The following is a 22,014-nucleotide window of genomic DNA, read 5'->3' as shown; positions in this document are numbered from 1 at the left end:
TATATATATATATATATATTATATACATTATATATTCTCATAGGAATAAAATTATAAGGCACACCTGTATAGGTGAAGTACTCATTTCTCATGTTAAGCTAAGCCAACAGAATAAAAATTATGATACTATGTAATCCATTTACTTATTCATTGCCGTACTAATGGATTGCCTTGTAGAGCAAAATAACAAAATTTATCTGAAGGAACAAAAAGTCAAGAATCTTAAGGGAAGCAACAAAAACAGTAGTAAATAAGGGGGCTTGACAGTACCATTTCTCAAACCACTACAGAGCAGAACTCAAGTGATTTGATGCTATTCAAAAATGAGAGTTTAATCAGAACAGATTGATTATGCACCATATAGAAGTGAACAAAGCTAATAAGTAGTCTAGTGTTCAGTAAACACAAGGGCCATAAATGTGAGGACACACTAATTGATAAAACTTGCTGGAAAAAAATTGCAAAGAAGTTTATCTTAAATTAAGTGTAGTGCAATACCGTTCACCATATATCAAGATTAGCTCTGACTAGTTACATGATGCATGTCTTTTTTTTTTTTTTAAATATATGATACATAGCTATTTATCTATTTAATTTATATTCTCTGATTTATGAGCTATTTATATTCATGTGGGGAGGGGGGGTCATCTCATAAACAAATTAGAAGAGCCAAGAAGCAGTCTTTCTTAGAGAAGGTCACATGATATAAAATTGATCGTTTTGATTCTATAATATGTAAAAGCTTTTTATACAAACAATAGTTAATTTTAAGAAGGGAAACCTTTACTGGGGATTGATGAGAGGAGGTATGAATGGAGGAAACAGGAAGTTTCTTTAGTAAAGGTCTTATTTCCATGATAAATATAGAATTGATTCAAAATTTTAAAAACAAGATATATTCTCAACTGATAAACGATTGAAAGACGTGAAAAAGCAAATGAAGAAAGCCACACTATCCAAAGAAATAAGAAGAAATGTTCCAAATCACCATTAGCGAAATGCAAATTAAAGCAACTCAGTTTTTAACTAACACCCATGAGATTTTCAGAGATGAAAAAAGTGGAAAACAACAAATGTTTGAGAGGTTATGGGGGAAAAGCACATTGGTGGAAAGCAATCTGGAACAATTTTCAGAAAATCACTAAATTCATTACTTCTTTTGATCTATTGAATCTATTTCCCTAAGAAATCATAGGAAGAGGGAAAAGACCCACTATGCAAACTTATTCCAACAAAGAACTAGAAACTAATGGACTATCTATCTATAAAGTGAGTAATGGGTGAACAAAATGTGGGATAGGGGCTATCAGGAATGGCATAAGATACGGTATTAGAGAAACCTGGGAAGATGTCTATAAACTGATAGAGTATAATGTGTAGAGCCAAGAGAACAATTTATGCAGTAACAAAAATGTAAAAAAGCCAAGCAAACCCACAACCCCAAACAATCTAGCTTTAAAGGACTTAAGGGTCATGATCAGTGAGGTGATTAAAAACAAAAACAACACAACCCAAAAACCCCAGTACCAGTGATTGAGCTTGCTATTCATCTCCTGGTGAAGAGGTGATTGTCTCCTCTCTATAATCACCTCCCATTTAACCTGGTTATCACTTGTTTGGGCACAGCTGTTGACATGTGCTCTCCCATTAAAGGGCTGCCATTTTGCTTTTCATTGCATCCCAACACTTAGTTCAGTGTCTGGCACATAATAGGTGCTAACAAATGTTTATTGACTGACAGAAAGGGATGTGCAATGTTGGATCTGGCCCGTGCAGGAATTTGTTTTCTCTACTATACATACTGGTTATAAAAGTTTAGCCATTCAGGAGGAAGGAGACTAGAGAAAGTGAATGAGGTCTAGAAGAAGGGTTGTCAAATTTTTTCATTTCATTTATTTATTTATTTATTTTATGAGAAGAGAAGAAAGGCCAAAAGGAATCCCATGTAAGCATGACTACTTTGAAAGTTACATGTTGAGTTCATTATAGCCTTAAGAAAAAAGGCATGCTCTGTGTAATTTGTGTCATATCACTTCCTCCCCCTCTGCTCATATGTATGTTATGATCACTTTATTTGGTTATTTAGGATTATAATTCAAAATAATTAAATCTTAAAATGATATTTTTAAAGAAGATGTGACCATGTCATCTCTCAAATGAAACATCTTGCATTTCTTATTGTCCTAATGATACCAGCTTTTGCCTGGAACTTCAAACCCTCCACAGGCCGGCTCCCATCTGCCTTTTTAACCTTAGATCATATCCCTCCCTTTCTAGCCAAAGTTAGAGGTTTCTGGCCTTCTGGTTAACCCGGTATAGGAGACAAGGACATTTTGTCTCCCTTTGTCTCACCTTTGTCCATGCAGGTCTCCTTTTGGAGAGCATACTTTTCTCCTAGTCTCTTGGAATCTCTAGTTTTCTCAGAGACAGGGTTCCCTCAGATAGAAACCTTTTACTGGTCCTTTTAATTCTTCATATCCCCTCAGTGTTAAGATTCTTTTCATATACTATTTGTGCTTTTCCTCTATTTCCTTGTATATATGCATATTTTTAAATGAAATGTAAGCTCCTGGAGGGCACGGACTTTTTCATTTTTCAATTCTTGTTCTTGATCCTTCTGGCTTGGTCATTCATTCTCTCTTCTGGGTTTTTGGGACCTCTCTGACCGCTTCTTCTCTGTGTCCTTGGCTGGATTTCCACCCAGATCATGCCCTTTAGTACTAAACGTTCCTTGGGGTTTTCTCCTGGGCCATTTTCTCTTCTCCCTCCCAAAGGCTTCACCAGCTGATCTCAACAGCTTCCACAGATCTAAGGACCAGCTGATGACTCTCAAGTCTGCTTTCCTGCTCGGCCCCAAACTAGAGGACATCTTAAACTTGATTCCGGAGCAGAGCTTTGTATCTTAACGCCCAGCTCTTCCTCTCTCCTCCCTTCCTGGTCCCTATCACACCCTCAAATCACCCTTGCCTCCTTCCTGCCTCTCCAAGCCCAGGCCTGTTGCCTTCACCTTTGCCACATCTGGTGCAGGCCCTCATTTCCCCACACCTGGATACCTGTAGCCTGCTGGTGGCTCCGTCTACTTCAGGTCTCTTTCCACTCCAGCCCCCACTCAGCCTCACTGGGACCAGACAGAGGATCCCTCTATTCAGTCAAATCTCTGGGATCAAACATAAAACTCTTCAGAACTGAGCCCCCTCTTCCCTTTTCAGACATTTTACATTTTCCTCCTGGACATCCCTGGTCCCTCCTAGTCCATGAACAGGACTCTCCATCCCTGGTTCTGGGTATTTTTCCTGACTTTGCCTGAAGCCTGGAAGACTCTCCTTCCCCCTACCATCTCCTGGCTTCCCTGGCTTCCTTCAGGTCCCTGAAACCCCACCTTCCATAAGAAACTCCCCAATGCTTCTTGACTCTTGTGCCTTCCCTCCTGTTTCCATTTGTGCTGTGTTTGTACATACATGTTTGTTTGCTGTCTTCCCAATTCACTTCTGAGCTGCTTGTTCAGGGACTGTCTTTGATCCCTTTTTGAATCCCTTAACAGTGTCTGGCATCTGGGAGATTGCCATGATTGTGGAGTGATTTTTTTTGTGGAGTTTTTGGAGCTCGTGACACAGTGCCTTTCAGATAGCCATCACTTAATAAATGTTTGTGGAGTTGAGTAAGACCCCAGGACTAGCAAATGGGACATATAGAAGCAAAAGGTGATTACACTTGCTCCCTCAGGCTCTGTATCTGCACATTGCTGTTATCGACTCATTTCATGCATGTTCTGTTTAAACTTTTCCTAGCAAAGATCCTGGAGGGGCAGGCCCTTTCCTTCTCTGGCTTCTTTTACAGATAAGGAAGCTGAGGCACATGGGATGAAATGATTTGCTAAGGTTCTGTCCTCTATCCACAGAGCCAACTGGCTGTCATGCGCATAGTAGGTAATTGATAAATGTCTTGGGTCTTGAGTTTTCTCAAAGTGAATTTTGGATTGAATGATATCTACAATATAATTGTAGATTATACAATTCCTTATAATTCTGAAATGTCAAATACGTATATTCTTTAGTCTTTGCTAAGATCAAAGTGAGGTAGGGTGCTGGATTCACTTAGGAAGACATGAATTCAAGTCCTGCCTCATAGCTTTCAATTGTGTAATCCTGGGCTAGTCACTTAATGAGCAAAAGTGTTTAGGATTATAGCAAAGTTGAATATAATCTTTCAGGGGAAAAGTGGATTTTTAATGAAATAAAATATTGTCAAGCATTCCAGAGCCAAATAAAAAATTTGACCAGTAATTCCTAGACTCAACTGTAATTGAGTAACCTAAAAAGGTAAAAAACAAGAAAGAACAAATATAAGGAATTCAATAAAGTTAAGCTGTTTATATTATAAACATATAGAAATATGACAAGATAATATTTGTAACTCATAAGAACTTTATCATCACAACAAGAACAACTAGAAATATATCTACACACACACATATTCACAGGAGGTGTGGATATAAGGTGACTTTGATGAAATGATACCCAAAAATAAATAAATAAATTAAGTGATCAGAAATTAAATTGCAAGAAAGGGAGAGATTAAGTAGGGTAAATTGACCAATTTCCCTAATGAATATTGATTGAAAAAAATTTAAATAAAACATTGCTAAAAGGTTATAGCATTACATGGCAAGGATCATATACTATGAACCACGTAGGAGTTATAACAGGAATGCAGGACTACTTTGATATTAGGAAAACTATTGGCAAAACTGGCCATATCAGTAACAAAACTAACAGAAATGATATAATTATTTCAGTAGATGTAGAAAATATCCTTGGACAAAATCCAGTATCTATTCCTGTTATAAATACTGGAGAACATAGGAATACATGTAGATTCCCTTAAATTTTTTTTTTTTTTAATATAAAGATACTAATCTAAAACCACCATCTAGCAGTATCTGTAATGGAGATAAGCTAGAAGCCTTCCCAATACAGAGATGATGTTAGGATGCCCATTATCATCGCTGTTATACATTATACTAGAAAAATGATAACTATAGCAATAAGAGTAGAAAAAAGAAATGAAAGGAATTATAATAGGCAATGAGAAAACAAAAGTATTACCTCTTTGCAGATGATGTGATGGTATACTTAGAAAACCTAGACAACTAAAAAACTTAAAATAATTAAGAACTTTAGCAGATTTTCTAGATATATCTACATAAATACACCTACATTTACTTAATGTAAATAATTTACTTAAATCATCAGCACTTCCTATATATTACCAACAAAGTCTAGTAGCAACAGAAAGAGAAATTCTATTTAAAATAACTGTATTTTATGTGTAAAACTTTTTCAATCATGTACCCATCTTGACCTTATGTTAGTGTATATTATGTGTGTGTTGGTCTATATCTAGTTCCTGCCATGCTGTTTTCCAGTTTTCTCAGCAGTTTTTGTCAAATAATGGATCTTTGAGTCTCTCATATACAAGATAGACGACTATGGGCATTTTCAGTAATATAATTTGTACTATTCTCTGCAATACAGTGAGCTAAGCCAGTCCCAAAAGTGTCATGATGAAGCATACTACCCACCTCTGGAGAAAGAAATTGTTTGAATACAGACTAAAGCATGCTTTTTTTTTTTTTATCATTTATCTTTGTTGAAGTTTTTATGTACAAGATATTATAATCTATATCAGATTGCTTACTGTCTCAGGGAGAGATAGAGGAAGGAGGGATAGAACTTGGGACTCAATACTTTAAATAAAAATGTTTTTTAAAAATAATTTTAAATCATACCAACAAAAATCATGACCAAAAAAACAATGTTTATTGGTCATCTTAGGGGCAAAAATGTATCTCTGAGAAAAAGAATTATTGATTTGTTATCTCTAAAATAGAACATCCACACTTCAAGAGCTACTCCAATTCCTACCTTTTCAAATAGTTTACCTGCAGCCTGGCTCTTCAGAAAGTCTGTACAAATATCTGTGAATTGATTAGGTTAAGAAACATTTTCCCTTCCATTTTCAACAAAGTTGTGTCACTTTCATTTTTAAGTAGAAAATGTCTCAAGTAGCACTAAATTGAGAGTAAGAAGACACATTAACTTGTTGACATCAGAACAAATGTTTACCAGCCTGAAAAATGCTTTTCAGATTCTGCATTCCCTAGGCTTTCTGAGAGCCTCCCGGACAAGGGCACAGAGCAGTATTGGGACATTTGCTTAGAAAGATTCTGTGGCTGGCTTCCACGACATCTTGGATTACTTGGAGAAGGCTCTACAGCCTCCACGCTGAAGGATATGGAAGGCAGCTCTGGCCCTTGAACTCAGGCGACTGTTTTCTTAAAAAGGGGTCATATGATACAGATGGGGAAAGGGTTAGGTACGGCTTGGGATGGCTAAGGGGAGGAAGGTATGTGAGTGTGAATTTATCCCAAGATTATGGGGTTTAGAGACAGACTGTACCTTGGATATTGTCCCATCCACCCAAGCCTTCATTTTACAGATGAGGAAAACTGAGGTCTGTAGAAGGGAAGTAGCACCCCAGGAGCCCAGAGGCATCAGGAAACAGCATTTGGATTTCAATTAAGCCCACACCACCAGTGTTCTCTCCACTCTATGATGGCTGCCACTTAACCTTCACTGGCTCTCCTTCTCTGGAGACCCCTATCACCACCTATCTGGGCAACGTTTGTTAGATCTATGAGTCAGAGAGAAGGTTTCAGAACTTCAAAAAGAAAGGGGTTGTCACAAGCCATCTTTCTGGAGGGAATAAAGTGTTCTAGAGTTGTATAATCATCTGTTCAGGTCTCATCAAAACCTTAGAATGTCATCTCGTTTCAAACTTCTCATTTCCCAGATGAGAAAAACAGGACCCAGTATTGTCAGCATCTGCCCAAGATGACAGAAAGTAAATTCTAGACCTGGAATTCAAATTCATCTTCTGTGATTGCATAGAAGGACTTGGCAGACATCAGGAAGAAAAGAGACTCAACTGTAATCAGAGGAAGTGACCAGAAAAGTAGAGTGAAAAATGGCAGCCAAAAGCTGAGATCTTGCCTCATTTTGAAACTGAAATCTACAGAGAGTTGTTTATTTAAAAATAGTTTAAAAGTTGATGGTGTGGAAATTAGAAATGAAGGGAAAAAATCATGTCTGCTGGAAGAAGAAAATGCTAACAAACAATTGTTTCACGTCTGTAAAATAGTAATGAAATTCATTCATCCCTAACCAGAAAGCCAACTATTTGGACTTGACAGTGTTGTGTAGAACATTTAATTAATGCAAGTTAGAAGTAACTGTTGTCTCTAAAGGAGAATGGGCCTGTACAATTCCATACTTAAAATTCTTTGCACAACATCTTTCCAAAGTATATGCAAAATAACTTGGTCATTTAGTTTTCTGACTGACTTTGAATAAGCATTTTGTTCCTTAAAGAGATGACTTTGTGTTAGTCATATGGAGGCTTGAAAGAGGGGCTGGCAAGAGAACAAGAGGTGTGGGCAGAAACAAATTTTCACATACTGAGAAAATGAAAACTTAATGGTTATGCATCCTCTTCACCAAGATCTGCGAGCCCAAGGAGACTTGTGTGGAGATAGCGGGAAATTTTTCTTCACTTGGAATTCAGCCGGGGGCGGTACAATTTCAGTTCTCCAGACTGTGCAGTTGTGGCAATAATTGCCCCTCAGATTTTTATCTCTCTTTTCATTACTTCATCTTTTTAAAATTCTTTGTATTTTCCACTTGTTTGTGAAAGACAGAAAGAGAAAGAGAGAGAGAGAGAGAGAGAGAGAGAGAGAAAGAAAGAAAGAAAGAAAGAAAGAAAGAAAGAAAGAAAGAAAGAAAGAAAGAAAGAAAGAAAGAAAACAAAATTGGTCACAGGTAATTTGTTGTTGATTGTAGATCTTTTACACAAGGTACCTGAAAACAGTCCCTAAGAAACATTTAGATCTCAGTTGAATCAATAAATCTTTGTGCCCAACTTAATTCAGTAAATACATATTAAGAGCCTTTTATCTGCAAAATTCTGTGCTAGGTTCCAGAAATCCAGAGACCCCAAAATGGAACACAACTTCTCATCAAAGGGCTTCCATTGTAGGGGGAAGGGCACAACATGTGTACTGAAAAACCAGTGCATCCCGGGAGGGAGAGCACTAAGTGTGGAGCCGCATGGTATGGGATTGTGTGTCTGTATGGAAGAGGTAGAACCAAAGCTGAACCTTGCACGAAAATGGGAGTCCTAAGAGTCAGGGATGAAGGCGGGCATTGTGAGTCTGACAGATGGGTTGGCAAGTGTGCCAAGGCAGGAAAGGGAAAGTTGATCTCAGAGAACACTTGGGATTGTTGTTTGGCAGGGCTGCAGGCTAGCTGCTGAGGAGAAAGTAAAAGTTGGACTCAGAATGTGGAAAACCTTTGGCGTCTGCTGAGGATTTGAGTTTTAACTTTGAGATGGTGGGCTCTGCAATGACCTGTGTCCTAAACAGATCATTGCAGAATTGAAAGGAGATTTGGGTTTTATTAAATCATTTATTAAATGCTATTTACTGGGGCAGCTAGGTGGCGCAGTGGATAGAGCACCAGCCTTGAATTCAGGAGGACCGGAGTTCAAATGTGGCCTCGGACACCTAACATTTCCTAGCTGTGTGACCCTGGACAACTCACTTAACCCCAGCCGGGGGGGGGGGGTGCTATTTACTAGTTGCATAAATACATTACTTCCCTTTTCTGATCCTATAAAATTAGGTAATTTGCATGATCTTTAAAGTCCTGTCCAGTTCTGAGATTCTTTCATTCTCAGTCTCTTTCTTATTAAAGAAAATACTGCTGCTAAATATGACATATCTCTTGTATTTTTATTCTACTAGTGTTTATATTTTAGGCCATGCGTTTGCTCTTTGGCTCTGAATATATGGCTACTTCAAGCTGAATTTCAAAATTCATTTTCTCTATATTGGTTTGCTTTTCCTTTCTCTTTCCTTCCTTCCCTCTCTCCCTCTCTCTTCCCTCCCTTCTTCTCTTCTTCTCTCCTTCCCTTCCTTCCTTCCCTTCATTCTTCTATCTCTCCAGGACTGAGTCTGTCTGTAATACATGAAATCTAGCCCCATGGAAGCTGGATGGAAAGGCCTAAGATTGTGACTCATCTAGAGGCTGTTGCATAAATGGGGGAGGAGGGGATTTTGTTACTTTTAGACAGTTGTTGAAAGCAAGCCTTTCCAGCCTCTTGTGATGTTTGTTTAGCACACTTGGAGATAATCCAGAAGAAAAAGGAGAAGGAGGTTTGTTGCATTTACATGTGGAAAAAAAATTCTCTCTCAAGTTAGCATAAAAATTGGATTTAGTTTGGGCAAAATCTGTGTATTAACTGAAACTCAGCCCCAAAGAAGACTTGATACAACTATTCGTCTTTTCTTAGGCGGTCACATTTTGGACTTCATAATGTGTCTTTGTATTGGATATTGATGGGTTTCCGATTGAGCTGCTTTTCTGGGTTGTCTGTCTGTGTGATCTCCCAAGAGTGTTGGGCTGCCCTGGCTTTCTGCCTTAGCTTTCGTAGTTCGGAAGAGGAAGGGACATTGTTCACGGGAAGATTGTTGGTAAGGAGAGCAAGGGGGAAGACTCCAGGCCCTCCCCCCCAGCTGACTCTGTTTCTTCCCCTCTGTGTGTGCCCTTGCTTGGTGGCCCCTGGCAGTTGGTGGGGAGCCCACCTCTCTTGTGTCTCCTAACTGTGCCATTCAGGGTTTTCAGAATCTCTCCTTTCAGCACCCGTGCAGTGCTGCTTATGCTCAGATCTGTCACTGAAATAAGCTGACATTATGTTCATCTTGCTAAATCATTTTTACCCTTGTTATCATCCCAGCCATATGAATATTAAGGGAGCTGCCAAGTTCTGGGCCTCCTTGTCATGGTAGGAACAAGGAAGCCCAGAGTCTCAGCTGCCAGACCAGAGTCACTTGATGGGTAATAGTGAGGGTGACTCTGGGGGGAGCTTGGAGACGGGTGGACATGCATTCACTTCTTTTTACAAAGAAGGGACATCAGGGCTCACAAAGGTCAGTCCTGGTCACACAGTAGTCGGTGTCAGGAGAGATTCAAATCCATCCTGGGGCTCCAGATCCAATTTCCTTTCTGTTCCAGGAGAGTGCTTCCCTTGGACTCACAGGAACCTGAATCACTAATGAAGCCCCCAAGCAGGATTAGGAAATCACACCTCTATACCCCACCCCTCCCCGTGGTGCAGGGAGCCTTTTCTGTAACAGGGGAGGGGAGGGCTATCATATCATGGGCATAGAACATGATGAACACTGACCACTGTGACCCCAAGATCAGCTGGGCAGCATCCCAGGTCTCCAGAGCAGAACCAGAGAGGTGCAGCTATGCTAGTCTTGATGCTGACATTCAGTAATAATGATTTCATTCATTTCCCCCTTGACTATTATTATGAAACCTTCAGAAAATAAAGACTTAAAATTGTAACTTCCATGGGAAAGCAGCCCAATAATTCTCCCCCTCCCTTGGAAGGGCAAGGAGTTTTATTACAAGAATAGGAAAAAATTCTAGTGTAATAGAACAAGCAGTGACTCAAGAAGTAGAAATCCTGGGTTCTTTTACTAATTTCACCTTGAGACTTTGGGCCAGGGTACTTAGAGAATCACAATGTCTGCGAACTGGTGCAGAACCCGACATGACCTTCATGGTCTTCTTTGCTCATATTCATTATGAATGCTGCATAAAAGTTTTAGCAAAAGACCTGTGAATGAAATGGTTCTGCTCATTGCTTTGATAGAGGAAAAGTGAAAATACAGGATGGCCTAGTATTATCAAAATGTGCTTTTTTAAAAAATAGTGCCCATTTAAAATTTTGTTTCTATTATTAAGTCATTTCAGTTTTGTCTGATTCTTTATGAACCCATTTGGGGTTTTCTTGGCAAAGATGCTGGTGTGGTTTCTCATTTTCTTCTCCAGCTCATTTTATTGATAAGAAAACAGACAGACAAGATTAAGTGACTTACCCAGGGCCACGTAGCTGGTAAATGTCTGAGGCCTGACGTGAACTCAGTAAATGAGTATTCCTAACTTCAGGCCAGCTCTCTATCCATGTGCTACTTTACTGTATATTCCATAATGGGTATGAGGAGATTATCATGTGATATTATTGAAGATTTGCATATCAAAAGCATAGAAAAAAGCTGTTATCAAAGAGAAATGTGAGTAGAAAGTGAAGACGACTAGTCATTTATCCAGAGTGGGATAACGGGCTGTCCACCAGCATGCTTCAGTTGTGTCCATGTAATACCCGCAGGTCTGAAGGAAGGGCTCCCAGCAAGCTGGATCAGGGATTTATAGGAGACAATAGATGAAAGACATTGCAGTCTGCATAATTGAGATCACAGGTTCATCAACATCTGAGTTCACCTCCAATACCTCATCCTGGTATGGAGAGATTCTGGGTAGAATTCTGAAAGGCTGCAAAAGTAATATAGAAAAGGTCAGCCTGATCCTACTTAGTGCTAGAAAGGCTATGTCTACCATCCAGACAATAGGCTGTGTCCTTAATTGTACTCATCTGAGTACAGAAATGCCTGTGTCAAAAGAAATGACCACTCTATAATGAATGTGACTGGCCATCGTTCACAAATGCTGGAAACTGTCTCGGTGTAGTATTTAAGGGATTGGAATGTCTGCTTTTTGTGATTATTTAGAAATTGACCAAATCACAAATCCTTAAATTATTGAAGCATATGGTGTATAACTTCAGAAATTAACTTAGAAACACTTATATTTGGTAGCTTCTCTCTTTGTAGCCTGGGGGGGAAAGCTTAGGGAAAACATTCCAAAATTGAATGTTGTTGGCTGTTTCTTCCTGCTTGTCATTTTTATAATATTGAAAAAAAAAATCCCCATGTTCAGTGATCTCTGAAAAGATTAATGCTGAAACATGTCTAGTATAACTAGCTCTTAGAAGACACTGAGGTAAACCTGGGATTCAGAGGCTGGAAAGTCCCAAGCACTGCCCGAGTAGTTGGAGACCCAACTTCAGAAGCATTTTGAGTTCCTGAAGTAGGAGCCAATCTACAAACAAAATGGGAGGTTGTTCTAAAATGAAGTGCATTAAGGGGGTATTTCAGGAAATTGTTTCTTGCGGTTTAGAGTCTGAATAGCACTGGGAACAAAGAAAATCTCATTTCAGGCCTGTTTCCTCCTCTGTAAGCTGAGAGCCGGAGGAGTTGATCTGAGACACCTTTCTCGTTGTAATAATGGTGATGATAATCCTTGCCAGCATTTATGGAGCTTTAAGGTTTACAGCCCATTTACATGGGTTATCTCATTTAATGACACACTATAATTCTTTGTGACCTTGGACTAGTGCCCTCTCTTCTCATTTTCTCCTCTATAAAATAAGTATATTGGGTCCCATGGTCTCTAAGAATGCTGCCCATTGCAGCGTTCTGGGAAGAAAAATTATAGTAACTGATATGTATAGATGGCATTTGAACACAAAGAGCTTTTTTCGTTTTGTCTTCCAGAACACATTGTTTTCCTCATAAAGCAACATAAAGAGTAAGACAAAAAAAGAAAGGAAATTCACCTTGGCGAAATCCAAAGCACCTTGAAGTTATAACAAACCCTTCCATCATCTGCTGCTAAAGCCACACTGGGCCCTGGGCTGTATCAAGTGCTTCTCACATAAATGGTAAATGAACTTCATTTCTATTGTTTTCTTTACCCATCTGGAGCTCATAAGATGATTGGAGAGGATTTTCTTTTAAATTTAAATGTAGTTGCCGAACGTATTGATAAAGCTGTTAATTTTATAACTAGTATTAAGCAAAATGACATTTTTATTTGGGTGTTTAACATCTAATTTTCTAGCTCTGGAAGAGTTGTTTCTTCTTTCTTCAGATTGATAATACCGCCTAAAGCAACAGTCGCTTTTAAGTCGGTCTAAAAACAAAGCATCATGCTCAGAGGTTGACACATGCATTTCAATGCTCTCTCTCTCACTGAACGGCTTTTCATGCTATGGAAAATAACAGAACCTCCATGTGTGCGTAGGACTCTGCACTCCGGAAATACCATTCTTCAGTTCCTTACTTCTTTCAGGCTTCTTTTCTTCTCTTTCCCCTCTCGCCACCGCGCTCTGTACCTCCTCCTCTCCTTCTACCTCATAAATGTACTAAACAGTCATAGTTGGTGGAGAGAGAAGTGGATATAAATGTGGCAGCTTTTGGCTTTGTTATTCTGGCCTTCATTTTCCCTGCCGTGGTCTCCTCCCATCACCCCTATTTCTTTTTACCTTACTCCATTAAGCTATTTGTTCTTTGGGGAAATTCAAGGGAGAAAGGAAAAGTCGAGAACTCAGTTCAATTCAGCAAACATTTTTTTTTAAACAGCTACTCTGTGCAAAGCACTGTACTAGACAAAGAAATGATACAAAGGAAAAATAAAAAGTCTGCCCTCAAAAGACTTGTATTTTATTAGGCTAATGTAGCATACACAGTAATTTGTAGCTACTGCAGTGGGTAGAGTGCTGGGCAAATGGGTTAATGGTTTTTCCTGCTCATGTGTCTCACTATTTGCTTTCTGTCATTCAGTGCCCATTGTCTTCAGAAGGCACAGGGAACATCTGTGGAAGAGTGTGACTCAAGTTATATTCTGACTGTTAGGCTATGATATGATATGCCTTCAGTAAGTAAGTCAATCTAGCTGGATTGGTTGCTCAACAGATAAGAAATTTGAAGTGTTTAAGAGAAAAGATTGAGTTTTTTCATGGGTGGTCAGCAAAAATGTTGAAGAGAAGTAAGAACCTCAGACCTTAGCTTTGCTTTCTCACAACTATGGAAGATGGATTAGAGGAAAAGGCTAGGATTCATTTGAAGCTGTTATACTTGTGGATTGATAAGGAGGCAGGAACCAAGGCAAGAACTGTAGGATCTCCATCATGTGGGTGCATGACAGAAATATGCAGTCATTTCAGGGTGGGCATTAATACTGTGGCATTGTGAAAGGGGGAAGAAAGAAAGGAAGGGGAAGACTCTGAATCAGGTGATGAACCTAAAAGGAAGAGATAGTAATTGATGGCGGCAGCCAGAGGAGTGTCCAGAATGGTCAGAGGAGAGCAAGAAACTGGCCAACTTTTACTCCTGGCCAGCCCACTGGATGTGGTCACCAAGATGAGTGAGCAGCATCGCATTATCTTCTGGTCAGGATTCTGTGAATACTAGAAGGCAGAAAAGACTAAGAGGAACAGAGGGAGGGTGAGGGCAAGTTTGTTCATGGACAATATCTGCAGAGGGAAGAGGAATGAGGAGGATGAGAATGGAGAAGTAGTGGGGAAGGGCTTCTCCGTCTGGGAGATGCCATAGCTGAATCCCTGGGCATAGATTAGCAACAGATACATAATTTTTTTTAATTATAGTTTTTTGTTGACAGAACATATACATGGGTAATTTTTCAACATTGACCCTTGCAAAAATTTCTGTTCCAACTTTTCCCCTCCCTCCCTCCACCTCTACCCCAGGTACATATTAGCTGAACAACTAGACCAAACCCCCACACAGCACCAGCTCAACTTGGTCATGGTTAACTTGAGTTCCAAAAATGTAGAATTCTTTTTTAATGAAGATAATAAAAAGATAGCAATTGCCATTTACCATTAGAATTCAATTAGTGGGATATGCTGAACTAATTGGGGGTTTTAACATATGCTTCATCATCATCTATCTCCACTTTCCATGCATTGTTGCATTATAAGTACCAATATTTGTGTGTTCGTGTTTTTTAAAAAGATCCCTGAAAAGTGGACAAAAGAGAAAATAGCTTAGATGGAAACATTGACAGCCACCCCGCTCTGAAAAAAAAAAAAAAAAAAAAGAAACTTTTTAACATTGGAACAAAAACTTGATATAATTGAACAACATGAATATTATCATAATCATTCAAAAAAGAATGATTAAACATTAAACATGTGCAATTATTTTATACATATCTCTACAATTATCTTGCTGCATAAGAAAAATCAGTCAAGTAGGAAAAAAATGAGAAAGAAAACAAAATGCAAGCAAATAACAACAAAAAAAGGTGAAAATACTATATTGTGATCCACATTCAGTCCCACAGTTCTCTTTCTGGATGCAGATCATCATAGTCATTCTAAACCAAGCAAGACGGTGTTGGAACCTCAGTAGGCGGTAGGGAGCATGACAAAGCATGCAGCATAAAGGAAAAGAGAAGGAAAAGCATCATCATCTCTTTGTGGTCCACAACCAGCTGCAAGGACCAAGGAGCCCTTATGAAAGACATGGAGTCCTCGGAGGGGTGGGGCGAGCGATGCAGCTATCCAGACAAATCTTGATATTCAACATCAAATATAATTGCAAGATTTAAAATTGCCAGGGTAGTGGGCAGTGAAGGTAAGGATTCAGAATCTGGTGAGTCCTGATGTCTCAAAGATATAAGGAGGAAATGGATACTATGATTAACAAATTTCATATGAGTGAAACTGGCTTATTCTAAAAAAAGGTGCCTTCCAGAACTCAGAAGTTTGTAAGGCAGAATAAATTCAACCTGGATTTAAACAAGCCTTTGAAGATGTTCGATGTTAACGCCCAACCAAGAAGCACAGTGTACAAATGAAGGAATCCATGCTCACGGAATTTGAAGATATCTTTTGAACTATCGAAGTTGGGAAGCCAGAAATTACAGATGCTACTCCTAGCATTGATCAAAGCATGTAAATTCACTGGGATGTGAATATGATGGCAATCTCTTTGTACCCTCCAGCATGTGTGTAAAGATTTAAAGACAGAGAAGAAAGTACATTCTGTGCTACTGAAATCTTTTAAATGACAAAAAATGATGCTTTTCTCATTTTAAAGTTGTCTTTAGGGCTAATGCTTAGTAACTTCTTTTAATTTTTAAAATTTTGCTTTTTTAACTATTCTTTTACTTTGTACAATGAATAAGAAATGCATTTTCTTATCCTTTGCTGTTCTGTTACATTAATAGCAGATAAAACTGCATCTTTCCATTGGACTAGAACCAATTATTCTACTTTATATATAATTATAACTTTGAGTAATTTGAATTTGAATAATGAGACTGTTTTGTGGGATTTATTATTCACACTAATGGGACATGGCTGTAGTTCCACCTCAAGAGTCTACACGCTTGGCCATGATCAGGCCTGGTGTCTATGGCTCCAGATAGGCCAGTATTAAGTCTTTGCCCGAGGCTTAGAGGCTTTTGTCTGAAATCCCAAACTCAGTGCTAGGATCTAAGACAGATGAGGAGGGAAAAACCCACTAGCTCCCAGGGGATAATTTAGACCCCAGCCCAACCCAGGCCCAGGAGCGAGCAAAAAAAGAGCTAGATCTTGTTAGAGAGACTGTGGGAGGGTAGCTCATTTTTAGCTATTTACAGTTAGGTTACTGGGCACAGGAACACTACCTGCACTGCACTGCTGGCCAATAGAGGGCAGGTGTAAAAGAGAAGGGTGCAGGCCTTTAGACTGTGCCAGGGGCTCTGTCATTTAAGTTAGTTCTCTGCATCATCCCTTAGGTAGAGACAGTGCCCGGCTGGAGGTCTATCTCTTATGTGCATGTGAGAGTGAGTGAGTGAGTGTGTGTGTGTGTATGTGTGTGTCTGCCTGCCTGTCTGTCTGTTTGTCCGTCCACGCAGAACAAGCCTAAGAGGGTCACCAAAGACCATTTTTTCCAGGGCCATAGAATCCAGCTGCGTTAAAATCAAAGGCAGACCCAGAGGCTTCAGCCAGTGCGTGAAGTGCGTCGTCTGATATAGCTGCGTTTCATGGTTGTTTCCTGTCTTTTGATCAGGATGGCCTAGTTGATACTAACTTTTATGGAACAGTAAAGAACACAAAGCCGGGCTAGGCAGGTGCCTTTCAGAACTTTCTTTGGAAGAGATCATTAGCTTTATTAGAAACATCATAGTTATTTGGAAGAAAGAATAAGTAGCATTGGTTTAAGTATGGACCTGTCCATAATTCTTTTACCAGATATAATCATATGTTAATTTAAAGATCTTATGTTTTGTTTCTAAATGCTTGTAACTTAAATGTCAACTATGCCTAGGTCACGGGAGGCCTGCGGAGCCACGTGCTCAGCTTTCCAATGTCTCAGCTATTTGAGGTCCTATTGATTTGAATCAAGGCAGAGTTTAATTTAAATGAAGACATTATTGGCATTGACAGTAAAAGTATAAATAGAATCCTAATGATCTGAACACCTAATTAATAATATGATAATGGCATTTTTATTCTTTAATTATAGATTCATTTCATAATTAAAGCATGAATGAAAGCCCTTTTGTGCTACTATCAGCTGTGCCAAAAGGAGTAAGTAGATCAGTGAATCCCTTTTAAGAATTCAATTATATCTCGTCTTTACTGTCCTCAACTATATAAAGCAAGAAAAAGAGAAAGTCACATTTGTAACAAGACCAATACTGGCAGAAACCGTAGCCCAGCATGCTCAGAAATGCATAGAAAACATCCAGATTGTTCTGTTCTCCAATAGTGGTCTAAGTGTTATCTACAAAACTTGGCTGCTTCTGATACTGTTTTAAATAACCTGTATTTCCTTATAGAAACTATAATTTTATACAACAGTACATTTAGCACCATATGTCTACCTCATTCTTCTAGTGAATAACTTTCTCAATTATTCGAGTAACCAGCAATAGAATCACCTAATTAAATGTAAATATCTAGTTTTAATTATTAGTTTCAGCTTTCTCTTCCACCAATTTTTCCCCTCAAAAATTATATATTCTTATCAAAGAATGAACCTGACTGATTAGCATTTTAGTTCTGTCTGTGACAGCATTTAAGCCCTAACAATAAGATGATCAAGAAACAGGTAAAAGGGGAGCACGGAACCTGAAACTCTATACTTGGAAAATCAAAATTTAGCCAACTGGCTTCGTGATAAAAGAGCCAATGTTTTGGATCCATCACAAAACTGAGACTTGACCCTAAATGGAAGGCTTCCCAATCTAGGTTTACTGGGTCCACTGCCTTTTTTCATTTTTCCCTTTGATAGGACAGAAGAAGTAAAAAATGGAGGCCACTTGTCTTTGAACATTGGTGTCCCTCCCTGGTTTCAGGCTTCATCCATTAAGCAAATATTTATTGAATATTGAAAAGTTATTGAACAATATTGAATGTTTATAGAATAGTTGGAGGAGAAATGCTGTGATGCAGGCTGTACCTTTTGATGCACTCTTAGACATGGAGACATAAGCTCATTGGGCTAGAAGGAACCTCAGAGGGAGGGAGGGAGGCATATGCCCTAAGTTTACAGAAGGGAAAATCTGCAACCCAGAAAGCTTAATGGACTTCCCCAAAGTGATACAGTTAGTTTCACAGCCTTAGTCAGAATGCAGGCTTCCCAACAGCTCATCCAGTGTTTTTTGTGTTGTCTGTGAGAAGACCATTGCTACTCTGGGAGGGAACTTCTGGTTCCAAATTCTGTCTCACAGGGACCATCTCACTTTATCAAATTGTCTTTCTTTTTTTTTTTCTTTTTTCTTTTCTTTTTCTGAGGCTGGGGTTAAGTGGCTTGCCCATGGTCACACAGCTAGGAAGTGTTAAGTGTCTGAGACCAGATTTGAACTGGGGTCCTCCTGAATTCAGGGCTGGTGCTCTATCCATTGCACCACCTAGCTGCCCCCCCCTTTTTTTTTCTTTTTAAAAATTTTTGTTATTAAAGCTTTTTTTTTCCAAAATACATAGATAATTTTCAACATTCACCCTTGCAAAACCTTGTTTTCCAAAAAAAATTTTCCCTCTCTTCTCTCCACCCCTCTCCCCTAAACAACAAGTTATCACATATATGTTAAACATATGCAGTTCTTCTATACATGTTTACACAATTATCATGCTGCACAAGAAAATTATATCAAAAATGAAAAAACTAGGAAACAAAAAGCAAGCAAACAACAACAAAAAAATGCTATGTTGTGATCCACAATCAATCTCCACAGTCTCTCTCTGGGTGCAGATGGCTCTTTTTATCACAAGACCATTGGAACTGGCCTGAATTACTTCATTGTTGAAAAGAGCCTTGGCACAGACTTAGAGCATTAAACACCCGCTTCGTGGTAGACCTTGTCACCTCCTCTAAGCCTGACTCTTTTGAGGTTGTGGAAGAAGAAGGGGGAACCTAACTGCTTCTGCCATCCCCTCTATAAACCCTTTGGGGGAGACATGTAGTTAGATTGAAAGTCCCCAAGAGCAGGACCTGTTTCCCTTTGTACAGGAAGAATTTAGTAAATGCTTGGTGACTTATTGATTGATTAAATCAATAAGAATTGACAATAGGCGTAGGGAATAAGGGGAAAGGAAAAGTGGTTAGTAACCTGGAGGATGGGAAAGGTGGTGATACTTACCTATTATTACCTATTAATAGAAATAGGTAAGTTTGGAGAGGGATTGATTTGAAGGGAAATGAGTTTAGATTTGGTCATGTTGCCTGTGGAACATTTGGTCTCCAGCTAGATATCTAGAAGGGAGTTCTGAGGGTTTACTGCCTACACAGTCTGTAGCACAGTTGATTTGGTCATCACTTGCATAATCATGACAGTTTAATACATGGGAACAGATGAGTTCACTAAAAGAAAGAGTATCATACAGAGAGCTGTTATGGGCCAGAACTCTGTACTTAAAACAAGAATTCTTACAAAGTACTAATTCAGTGGAATTGATGAGACAATGGTTATCTAGTTTAGCATGGCGCTTAATAGTTCTCCAAGTTCAGTATGACTGATTTAATCTTACAACAAATAATGGTTTCCTAGTGATATAATGGTTGGTTTATACTCAGTGTAGAGCATATAAGGTGGGACTCAGAGCCAGAGACAGACTTGGAAAGGTCGCAGAGCCAGATTCATTTACTTCATCTCACAGCACCATAGTGGCTGGCCTTCTACTCCCCCACTGAAACCAAGGCTGGTCTGAAAGGCTCTCCAGAAAGCTGGCCTGGGCCCCAAACAAGGAAACTAGACTGTGAAAGAGATAATAAAGGATTTGGACTTTACACCTGGCCATTCTCATGGTGATTACTTTTCTGAAACTAAGGCTGCTCCAGAGACCAGCAGAAAACCAACCAAGAACATTACAGAGAGAGAAGAGGCTCTGTAGGGATTCCCACTGAGAATGGGCTAGCAATCAAGGCTATTAAACATAGTTAGGTTGGAGGAACTTTAGAGAGGACAGTGTTAGGGAAGACAAGGAACAGGGAGTGTCTGGGGTGACAAGCTGTGGGTAAGTCAAGTAAAATATGGACTGAAGAAGCCCTTTGGATTTAATCATTAAAGGAACATTGATAATCTCAAAGAAAGAAATTTCTTGAGTAGAAAACACCAGAATATGTGTGGAAAAGTGGGGAGGGAGCCACTAGATGAGGAAAGATTAAAGGTCAGAGAAAGTTGAGGAAGCTCAGGGAGAAAAATGATGGAGAATGGAATTTTAAAAAAAAAAAAAAAAAAACAAGGGGGCAGCTAGATGGTACAGTGGATAGAGTATCAGCCCTGAAGTCAGGAAGATCTGAGTTCAAATGTGGCCTCAGACACTTGATACTTCCTAGCTGTGTGACCCTGGGCGAGTCACTTAACCCCAATCGGCTCAGCTGCCAGGGAGGTGCTTCCCAGAAAGGGCTACATTCCCTCAGGTAGATGCTTTACTCACCTCCCCAAACCCCTCCTTTCTCATCTCCCCTGCCTCTCAGCAACCTATACCCAGCCCCAGAAATCTCAACCTCTGTTGCTCACTAAGTAACTATCAAGACAGGAAGCCCCAGGCAGAAGGGGAAGCCAGGGCTTTGAGGTCCATTGTGAGACACAGCAAAGGCAAGTACCATCCTGTGTGAGCACACCCTGAGTCCAATTCTGCTGCTGGAGAAGAGAAGGAGCCAGATTGAGGAAGTCCCCCGATGTCCCCCTTAGCTCTTTCCTAGCCGCCAGGCCCCTGTCTCTGCGGGTGGGGTCTGCTGTTCCTCTGCAGCATTATCATTATCACCTCGTCCCCTCCCAGTTTTCCTTTCCCAAATTCATTCTCTGGCGTCCATGCCTCCTGTGACCTCTGCGTCATTGGTGCTCATTCTCCTCGTGTCAAGCCCTTCTGCTTTTCCTCACACGCAATCTTATCCTACAGAAGCCTGAAATAGAAGGGTGCTGATGAGGCTCCAGTGGGTTGCAAAACTTAATGCATCTGAACATTTGCAAGCATGATTACAATTGTACCACAGCAACACAAGCGTGAGTGGGCAAACCACCGCAGTGAAGTGTCAGTGTTGGTGAGCATCGTAGTTACAGAAAGAGTTGGGATGATGACTAGACTCTGAGGGCCTGCAGTCTAGGGTCACTGGCCCGACTTGCAATGTCATCTCTTCCCCTCATTGGTTTCCTGGTCTGGGGAGATTCCATTAAGTCTGCTCACTTGGAGAATTAGAGAGTGAATTAGCAACACACTGGCATCTTTATCCTAACCCTAAATCTGTGATAACAGCGAACATGACATTGGGGCTCTGGAAATACAGCATAGGCTGCCTGTGCTGGAGGTTGTGAGCAGCCTCAAGGAGTAAAGGCCAGACGGGACAGGATGGCGGGGACGAGGGGAAATGCGGAGAACAGTGGAAATGGTGAATTAGATCTGAGCTTGTTCCTCCCTTTGTTTTGTCCTTATTGCAAAAAGTGCCACGATTTCAGTTAAAATTTCTCTTGTGTTTTTGGAGAAAAGAACTGAGTTTTCACTGTAAGGCATTTTAAAAATGCTTTTCTTGTGAAAGACTTTTGTTGGGGGAAAATAATTTCTTTGACCTATAACATTTGCTGTGAGATATGATCTTTCTTTTCCTTTTTGATTAAATGATACTTGTAATAGAAATTTCTCCTGGTAGAAAAGAGGATGGATAAGTAGAGGGAACCACGTGGGGACATTTACTGTCCATGTGTGCAAAGCTAAGCAGATAATCTAAGCCTGGAAGCAAATAATTTGATAGAA

At 39.6% G+C, this 22,014-nt stretch overlaps 1 protein-coding gene across 9 annotated transcripts in view; it reads left to right on the top strand.

Moving 5' to 3' along the window:
* Nucleotides 1–22,014, top strand: part of PEAK1 (pseudopodium enriched atypical kinase 1) — a 250,264-nt gene that overhangs the window by 112,225 nt on the left and 116,025 nt on the right. For 8 of the 9 annotated variants that reach the window (XM_074296510.1, XM_074296507.1, XM_074296511.1 and 5 more), the window contains one exon: nucleotides 12,521–12,687. The exons of the other annotated variant lie outside the window; for it this stretch is intronic. The gene's annotated coding sequence lies outside the window, so the exon portion shown is untranslated. The remainder of the gene's footprint in view (nucleotides 1–12,520; nucleotides 12,688–22,014) is intronic. 9 annotated transcript variants of the gene reach the window in all.

This window comes from Sminthopsis crassicaudata, chromosome 2 (assembly GCF_048593235.1).
Source record: "Sminthopsis crassicaudata isolate SCR6 chromosome 2, ASM4859323v1, whole genome shotgun sequence".
In the NCBI taxonomy this organism is placed as follows: domain Eukaryota; kingdom Metazoa; phylum Chordata; class Mammalia; order Dasyuromorphia; family Dasyuridae; genus Sminthopsis; species Sminthopsis crassicaudata.
This window is presented reverse-complemented; position numbering and strand designations above follow the sequence as displayed.